This window comes from Hylobates moloch, unplaced genomic scaffold (assembly GCF_009828535.3).
Source record: "Hylobates moloch isolate HMO894 unplaced genomic scaffold, HMol_V3 SCAFFOLD_15, whole genome shotgun sequence".
NCBI classification, from domain to species: Eukaryota; Metazoa; Chordata; class Mammalia; order Primates; family Hylobatidae; genus Hylobates; species Hylobates moloch.
In genome coordinates, this window is record NW_026652290.1 from 19,943,979 (window position 1) to 19,954,023 (window position 10,045).

General features: G+C 34.0%; 1 pseudogene; it reads left to right on the top strand.

The window, feature by feature from the left end:
• The first annotated feature begins 4,178 nt into the window (after positions 1-4,178).
• On the top strand, positions 4,179-5,108 carry LOC116483945 (large ribosomal subunit protein eL6-like; annotated as a pseudogene).
• The last annotated feature ends 4,937 nt before the right edge of the window (positions 5,109-10,045 follow it).

Here is a 10,045-nt window from a genome sequence, read left to right on the forward strand (position 1 = left end):
TCTGAAGAGCGTGCATTTAAAATTCTGTTCTTTTAGTTGTAAAGGAAAGCATTATTATCCTTTCTTCTGCTATTGATTACTAAAAACGATTTGGCTGCAGGAGATTTAGCACTGTAGGAGATTTTATTTCATAGTCTTTAACCAAAAATATACTAGAGAGATTTCTTTTCAAGATATGATGTCTGCAAGAGCTAAATCAGAAGCCCTCCCTGCATAGGTCAGATTTTTCCATTTCTAAGTTACTTAGGTCTTTTCCTTTTTGGAGGTCTTCTCTTCTGCAAAGAAACCAATAGTTGTTTGTGCTTTTACATTACAGAAGACATATAACTAATGTGGCTAATCTGAACATTTTGGGGGCATAGTAATTACAAAGATTTATCTTGCTACTGAAATCTCAGAAGTTGAACATAATGAAAGCCCAGAACTAACTGGCACAGCTATCCTGGCACATAGAATAAGTTTGTTTGAAAATAAAATCAACAGGGAGAAAACCTGAGCCGAGAGAGAGAAAATGAGATAGATCTCTAATGATATTGTTTGTACTCTTGGATTCAGCCATGCCTAAAGCAAGTTTACTCCTTGGACTTTGCAGCTATATAGGCCAATACATTTCTTCTTTTGCTTTAGCTAATTTGATTTTACTTTCTATTGCATGCAACTAAAATAAACATGGCAAATACATTACCTCATCTTTAATTTGCATGGTAACTGATAGAAAACATTTCAAATAACTAGGTAGCATAAACTATTATGACACCATATTTATCTGACAGTCGGTAGCCAATAGTGGGAAGATACTGGCTTCAATAAAGTATTCTTTTATTTATTTTTTAGAAAGCAATGAAAAAATAAAATCTGGAGTATTTTGGAAGAATGATATGGGTTAGGAATAACAATTCTTATTTATTTAATCCTCACTTTTTTTGTAAATTCTATATAAGAATTGTCTTTTACAGTATTCATTATTAATTTTTATATTTTCTTGTTAAGAAGTGTTGTTTCTTTTTATAACCAAAGGTTGTATAACATCTGATCATAGCCAGAATGCTAGCACTTATAAAATGCAAGGAAAGTACCCAAACTTCACCTGGTGACAAAGTGCACACTTTTCAGGATTAAATAATTTATTCTTTTAAAAATAAAACTCTAAAGAAGTATCACAATTGACCTTATATGTCTGTATATTCTCTTGGTAATATTAGGTGATGTCTAGAGCAGTGATTTCCAAATTAGAGCAAAAGGATCCAAGGGAATGCTCAGAAATATGCAGTAGAGTACAGAAAGAAGATATGTGAGTTTCTATACATATTTTTGTATTAGTAATTTTAAGTTTCACCTGTGTATGTATGTTGTTTACAACAATCTAAGTAATGATGTGGTAACAATTTCAAAATTTCAATGGCTTAATATTGTAAAATATATTCACCTCTCATGGTCAAAAAAATGAGAGATAAATGCATTTTAGAGTTTTAAGCCACAGTAGGTTGCCTGGGGCTTTGCTCCACACAGTTTCTCAAACAAACAGTACGACAGAGTCTCCATTATCCTGTAGATGCACTAACATGAGCACATGGTGTCCTCCAATTTGGAGGCCTGAAAAAGAAACACTGTGAAAATTCTGCAGGACATTTCACTACTCCACTGACCAAAAGGACCAGGAAATACAGTCGCCCATATGCCCAAAAAAGAAAGAAGAGCTGAATATTGGTGAGTACTAATAATGATTGCTATGGAGTATATTTATTATATGAATAAATTTCAAATGCTAAATATGCAGGGTAAATGCTTTAAAAACTTTACTAGTATTATGTATGATAAAAGAATATTTAGAGACTACGAAGTCACTCTTACTTTCTTGATACTCTAGCTCTGGGTTCTTTTTTCTTCTGTCAACTTTCATTTGCCTCTATAATTAGTTCTAATCATTACTATGGGTTTTCCTATGTTTTCCAGTCTACAGCCAACCTAATTTCTCCAAATGCTTCCTCTTCCCATTTTTTTTGTCATTGATATTGATAACTTTAACAGGTAAATGTTCAACTCGATAATTTCATAGCAAGTCTCCTTAAGCACAAGGCGAAAAAAGAGTAGAATGAACCCTTTACATGTCCATGGTAGGCCAGCAATCTACCAAAACACGGTACATGTTCCACTAAAATCTAAATCAGGGGCATTGAGGTGGTCGATGATGATAATATCCTTGACCCAGCTGCTAATTCAGATAAATTTGTTCTCCATAAAGTTGCCGTGGTGATGGAATGTTCCAATCTACACAAGAGTTTTCTTTTTTCCCTTATGCTATGGACATCAACTTATACTATGCTGCAATTACTGAAATCGTGTATTTCAAAAGTCACCGCTTCGAATTCCTTAAAAAGAAACAATAAAACCTTTTAAAAGCCTCAAATTTTCTACTAAATATTTGGTAGAGGATATAAATTTAGCCATTACATTGCACATATTATAGTGAAACACCTAAAAAATTCTTATTAAATATTTCTGTTCTCCAAGCGCTCTTGTCATTTCCATAGCAGGTGGTCCCCCCCACCACCGCCACCCCGTTCTTTCTTCCCCACACATTGCCTGGACTTGACATCTCCTATCACCTTTTTACTAGAATTGCCACCAGAAAACTATTAATTCTTTTCTGGGAGGCAGTGGTATGAGGGAACTGAAGCTACAAAACTCAGATTGGTAAAATATATCTTACTGTAGTGTTTAGAAAAACAACCTCTGAGAAATAATCAATTAAAATAGTTCAGGTATTATCAATTATTATGAAAACAAAAATACGTCTTTTCTTAACTTTTACTTCAAGCCTCTTATCAAATAATTTTTCCCAACAATTTCAATGCTTCTCAAATAGTTATTTTAGGCAATACAATTTCTACATATTATTACATGTATTGTTCAGTTTTCATTTTGATTTACCCATTATTTCTCAATTGTTTTTGCAATTGATAAGTCTTGATCATAGATACCCCTGTCCGTGAATAAAGTGACTGAGTAGCAGGTAGATTGAAAATTTAACAATCTATTTAATACGGTATCTACAATGGTCTGTTCAGCTTTCATACTTCCCAAATTACTACTAGTTTTCCACAAAAACATGCATTAGTGGTCTGTAAGAGAACCCACAACAAAGATTTTCTTATTCATGATATAAGGGTTTGAAGCAAATTACTTCATTTGTGTTTCAATATAGAAAAATTAATAAAAATTTTGAATCTGCAACTGTATAAAATAGCATAGACAAAGATTGCATATGTTGAGTATAGTACCAAAAAGGTTACTTTTGTTAGTATGAAATCATAATTACTTGTTGAGAGAGAATACAGCAAATGAGTTGAAAATGCACATTCTGGAGCAATCTTTCCCTGTCTTTGCAATGAATAGTTAGCCTGTCCAAGGTTGCTTAATCTCCCTAATGTCAGTATCCTGAGCTAGAAATGGCAATAATGGATCTCAGTGTGTTATTGTGAGGGTTAGATTTAAAAAATCTATACCAGTCATATTAAAGCTTATTATTACTATTATTCTGATTGTAGTTGTCATTATCATTATTTTATAAAAAGTATTTCTATAATGTTTCTAAACTTCTTTTTTTCTGTCTTAAAGTATTTGACATTTGGTTTACTTATCTCAAAAAGAAGTGACTAAAAGTTCAAGGGAAGAAATGATAGAAGCTACCTGTGGTAAAACAGATAAAGTACATAGCACAATGGTGAGTAACTGTTGGCTATTTACTTATACTGTTAATCATATTATGTTTAAATATCTAGCAGTTTTCATAAAATTATGCTTCATTATTTGGTTTAGGGAGAGGTAATACCCCATAAAGTTTGAGCATCCATAAAAGTTCTTTCTGGGTAAATCTAGAAGGCAATGCCTTAATCACTCTTTACCAGGAAAATTTCTCAGGGTTGTTTTTGCAGGACAATTGTGAAAGAATAAGTAACACCTCTAATCCAATCTTAATTTCATTTCCACCTATGAAAAAGTAGACTTCCTTTTGCTTTCTAAAAATATGGTGAGAAACCACACAATAAAAACTACAAAATGACCAGCTAACAACTTCATGATTAGGTCTAAACCTAATACATCAATATTAACTTTGAATGTAAATAGTCTACACACCTCACTTAAAAGGTACAGAGTCCTCTTTCCCATCTTGCAAGATGGCGGGTGAAAAAGTTGAGAGGCCAGATACTAAAGAGAAGAAACCCGAAGCCAAGAAGGCTGATGCTGGTGGCAAGGTGAAAAAGGGTAACCTCAAGGCTAAAAAGCCCAGGAAGGGGAGGCCCCATTGCAGCCGCAACCCTGTCCTTGTCAGAGGAATTGGCAGGTATTCCCAATCTGCCATGTATTCCAGAAAGGCCATGTACAAGAGGAAGTACTCAGCCGCTAAATCCAAGGTTGAAAAGAAAAAGAAGGAGAAGGTTCTTGCAACTGTTACAAAACCATTTGGTGGTGACAAGAACGGTGGTACCCGGGTGGTTAAACTTTGCAAAATGCCTAGATATTATCCTACTGAAGATGTGCCTCGAAAGCTGTTGAGCCATGGCAAAAAACCCTTCAGTCAGCACATGAGAAAACTGCGAGCCAGCATTACCCCTGAGACCATTCTGATCATCCTCACTGGATGCCACAGGGGCAAGAGGGTGGTTTTCCTGAAGCAGCTGGCTAGTGGCTTGTTACTTGTAACTGGACCTCTAGTCCTCAATCGAGTTCCTCTATGAAGAACACACCAGAAATTTGTCATTGCCACCTCAACCAAAATCGATATCAGCAATGTAAAAATCCCAAAACATCTTACTGATGCTTACTTCAAGAAGAAGAAGCTGCGGAAGCCCAGACACCAGGAAGGTGAGCTCTTCGACACAGAAAAAGAGAAATACGAGATTACGGAGCAGCGCAAGATTGATCAGAAAGCTGTGGACTCACAAATTTTACCAAAAATCAAAGCTATTCCTCAGCTCCAGGGCTACCTGCGATCTGTGTTTGCCCTGACAAATGGAATTTATCCTCACAAATTGGTGTTCTAAATATCTTAAGAACCTAATTAAATAGCTGACTACAAAAAAAAAAAAAAAGGTACAGAGTAAGCTGAATAAAATAGCAAGACCCATCTGTCTGCTGTCTTTAAGAGACTCATCTCCTATGTAGTAACACACCTAGGCTGAAAGAGTTGGAAAAAGATGTGTCAGGCAAATGGAAAACAAGAAAGAGCAGGGGTCATTACCTTCTATCAGATAAAACAGACTTTAAACCAACAATAGTAAAAAAGGAAAAGAATGGGCATTAGATAATGACAAAGGGTTCAATTTAACAAGAAGACTTAACCATCCTTATTACATATGCACTCAACATTGGAGCACACAGATTCATAAAACAAATAGATCTAGACCTACAAAAAGACTTAGACAACCACACAATAATAGTGAGGGACATCAACAACCACTGATAGTGTGTTAGACAGATCATTGAGGCAGAAAACTAACAAAGAAATTCTGGATTTAAATTTGATACTTGACCAATTGGACCTAATAGACACCTACAGACTATTCCACCCATCAATCGCAGAATATACATTATTCTTTTCTGCACCTGAAGCGTACTATAAGATTGACCACATGCTTGGCTATAAAGCATGTCTCGATAAATTTAAAAAAATCAAAATCATACCAACCACACTCTTGAACCAATGTGAAACAAAACAGAAATCAATAACAAGAAGATCTCTGAAAACCACACAGTTACATGAAATTAAACAACTTGATCATGAATGACTTTTGGGTAAAAAAGAAAATTAAAGCAGAAATAAAACATTTTTTGAAATAAATGAAAACAGAGACAAACATACCAAAATATCTGGGATGCAGCATAGGCAGTGTTAAGAGCAAAATTTTTAGTCACAGATGCCTACATCAAGAAGTTAAAAAGATCTCAAATTAATGATCTAACATTACACCTAGAGGAACTAGAAAAGCAAGAATAAATTAACCCCAAAGCTAACAGAAGAAAAGAAATAACTACAATGAGAGTGTAACCGAATGAAATTGAGACTCAAAAATTCATACAAAAGATCATAAAACCAAAATTTATTGTTTGAAAGGCTAAACAAGATCAATAGACCACTAGCTAGACTAACAAAGGAAAAAAGAGAGAAGATTCAAGTATGCCCAAGTAGAAACAACAAAGGTGACATTACAACTTATGTGACAGAAATACAAAAGATTCTCCAACACTGTTATGAACATACCGATGCACACAAAATACAAAATCTAGCGGAAATTTATAATAAATTCCTTGAAATGCACCACTTCCAAAGATTGATATGGGAAGAAATTAAAGCCCTTAGCTGACTAATATTAAGTTCTGAAATTGCATCAATCGTAAAAAATCTACCAACAAAAAAGAGAGCTTGACCAGATGGGCTCAGAGCCAAATTCGACCAGATGTACAGAGAAGAGCTGGTACCAATTCTACTGAAACTATTCCAAAAATACCAAAGAGGAGGGCTCCTCCCTAAATCATTCTATGAATCCAGCATTACCTTGATAATAAAACCAGGCACAAACACAACAAAAAAAGAAAACTCAAAGCCAATATCCCTGATGATCATAGATGCAAAAATCATCAACAAAATATTAGCAACTGGAATCCAACAGAACATCAAAAAGTTAATTAACCACAATAAACTAGGCTTTATTCTTGGGATTTAATATTGATTAAACATATACAAGTCATTAAATGTGGTTCGCCACATAAACAAAATCAAATTTAAAAACCATATGCTCATCTCAGTAGACATGGAAAACCCCTTTAGCACAATTTAACATCCGTGCATGATAAAAATTCTCAGCACACTAGGCAGTGAAGAAACATGACTCAAAATAATAAGAGCTATCTATGAAAAACCAACAGCCAACATCATAATGGGTGGGCAAATGCTGGAAGCATTATCCTTAAGAATTGAAACAAGACAAGGATGCCCACTTTCACCACTCCTATTCAGTATAGTACTGGAAGTGCTAGCCAAAGCAACCAGGCAAGAGAAAGAAACGAAAGGCATCCAAATAGAAAAAGCAATCAAATTATCTGTTTTGCTGATGATACGATTCTATACCTAGAAAACCCTAAAGACTTTGCCTAAAGCCTACTAACATTGATAAACAATTTTATTAAAGTTTAAGGATACAAAATTAATGTAAAAAATCAGTGTTGTAGCTAAACACAAATAATGTTCAGACTGAAATTAAAATCAAGAACATTTTTCAATAGCCACAAAGAAAATGAAATATCTAGGAATATGGCTAGCCAAGCAAGTAAAAGATCTGCACAAAGAGAACTGCAAAACACTGCTGAAAGAAATCAAAGACAACACAAACAAATGGAAAAACAATCCATGTTCATGGATTGGAAGAATCAATATCATTAAAATGGCTATACTGCCCCAAACAATCTGTAGATTCAATGCTATTCTTATCAAAATATCGGTGTCATTTTTTACAGAATTAGAAAAAAGTATTCTAAAATTCATATGGAATAAAAACGAGCCAAGATAGCCAAAGAAATCCTGAGGAAAAAAAAGAAAAGCTGGGGGTATCACATTACTTGACTTCAAACTATATTATCAGGCTTAAGTAACCAAACAGCATGGTACTGGTACAAAAAGAGACACGTAAACCAATGGAGCACATTAGAAACCCCAGAAATAAAACCCACACCTACAACCATCTGATCTTTGATGAATTCAACAGAAATAAGCAATGGGGAAAGGACTTCCTCATCAATAACTGGTGCTTGGATACCTGGCTAATCTATCTGAAAGAATAAAACTGGACCCTTACCTTTCCCTGTATATAAAAAATAATTCAAGATGGTCTAAAGATTTAAAGGTAAGACCTCAAACTGTAAAAATCCTAGAAGAAAACCTAGGAAATACCATTCAAGATATCAGCTTTTGCAAATAATTTGTTACTAAGTCCTCAAAAACAATTGCAACAAAAACAAAAATTGAGAAGTAGGAACAAATTAAAGGAGCTTTTGCACAGGATAAAGAAAGCTATCAGTAAACAATCGACAGAATGGAAGAAAATACTTGCAAACTATGTATCTGACAAAGATCTAATATCTAGAATCTATAAGGAACTTAAATATCTCATCAAGCAAAAACCAACCCCATTAAAAAATTGGCAATGAAAATGAACAGATACTTCTCAAAAGAAAACATACATTTGGCTTACAAACATATGAATAAATTCCAACATTACTAATAATCAGAGAAATGTGAATCAAAACCACAGTGACATATTATCTCACATAAGTCAGAATGGCTATTATTAAAAATAGAAAAGCAACAAATGTTGATGAGTCTACACAGAAAAAGGAATGCTTATACGCTCTTCATGGAATGTAAATTTGTTTAGCCACTGTGGAAAGCAGTTTGGAGATTTCTCAAAGAAGTAAAAATAGAACTACTATTCCACCCAGCAATCCCAACAATGGGTATGTATCTAAAGGAAAATAAATTGTTCTACCAAAAAGACACATGCCCTTGTAAGTTTATTGAAGCACCATTCACAATAGCAAAGATATGAAATCAACTTAGGTGTCCACCATTCGTGGATTTGATAAAGAAAAATATGGTACATATACACCATGGCATACTATGCAGACATAACATAAAATGAAAACATATTTTTTTTTCCGCAACATAGATGCAGCTAGAGGCCATTATCTTAAGCAAATTAATGCAGGAACAGGAAACCAAACACCACATGTTATCACTTATAAGTGGCAGCTAAACACTGGGTACTCGTGGACATAAAGATGGCAACAATAGACACTGCAGATAATTAGAGGTGGAATGAAGCAGTGGGAAATAACTGAAAAACTACCTATTGAGTACTATGTTCACTGCTTGAGTGACGGGATTAGTTGTATCCCAAACTTCAGTATCATACAATATACACATGTAATAAACCTGCACATATATCCCCTTGAATCTAAAATAGAAGTTGAAATTATTTTAAAAATTACACAAATAAACAATTGAGAAAAAAATAAAATAAAATAATAAATACAATGATGGTGAATCCCCCAAGCTGTGTTTCTATCCTGCAACATATAACCAATTTCATGTGCAAGCATCCAAGATGGGCCCTTTGCATTTCCTTAGCAGGACTGGAGAGCATAGAGAACTGATGTAAATCAGTGTGAAGCTTTGACTACTGTTGATGCCATGAGCAATAAAATCCCATGTCTCTGATCCAGGAGTCTCATGACTTCTGCTACCATTATTGAGACTGTGGCAGACTAACCTATTTGCTTGTAAGTAGGATAAAATTTCAAATCCTGCATCATTCTTGACATAGTCTAACTATAAGAAATATGAAATATTAGCTTTTCAAGAAATATCAAAATTAACAGAATAAGATGAGTAATTTGTGATTGATACACTGAAGATTTATCTCATGATTTTATGAACATGGTATTTATAGTAAATGTAATCCAGGAAATAATTACATAAAAGTGTATTATCTGCTGTTTTGATGAATGTGTGAAATTGATTCACCCTACTATCAACAATAATGCACATAAAGTTTTATTTAAAAAAAAAGCTAGGGAACTCTATTTTATGGCATTCTATCTAAGCTAAATTATTATCTGACCTAACTACGAAAATGAAATCTTTGCTCAAACCCCTTCCTGACATTTTTATCTAAATCAAGAGGAAAGTTCCATGGGTAGAGACCTCAGAGTTGAATCTGATAACTGACAAGTCTGTCTTATTATAAGACTTGAGATTGGTAGGAGAAATTTGACCTGAGAAACTGAACTTTAAATTTTGAAGTGTGCTCTGTAGAACTATAGTTTAGAAAATGCATATAAGAGACAGAAAGAAAGGTAAGGAATAATTATGAATGGAAAGAGCTACCTAGATAATTCCTTATTTTCATATTTCCTATGAATTAAGTTTACACATATTTTAAAAGTAGCATAGTCAAGAGCAATTATTGAACTACTTTTCTGCCTTTGA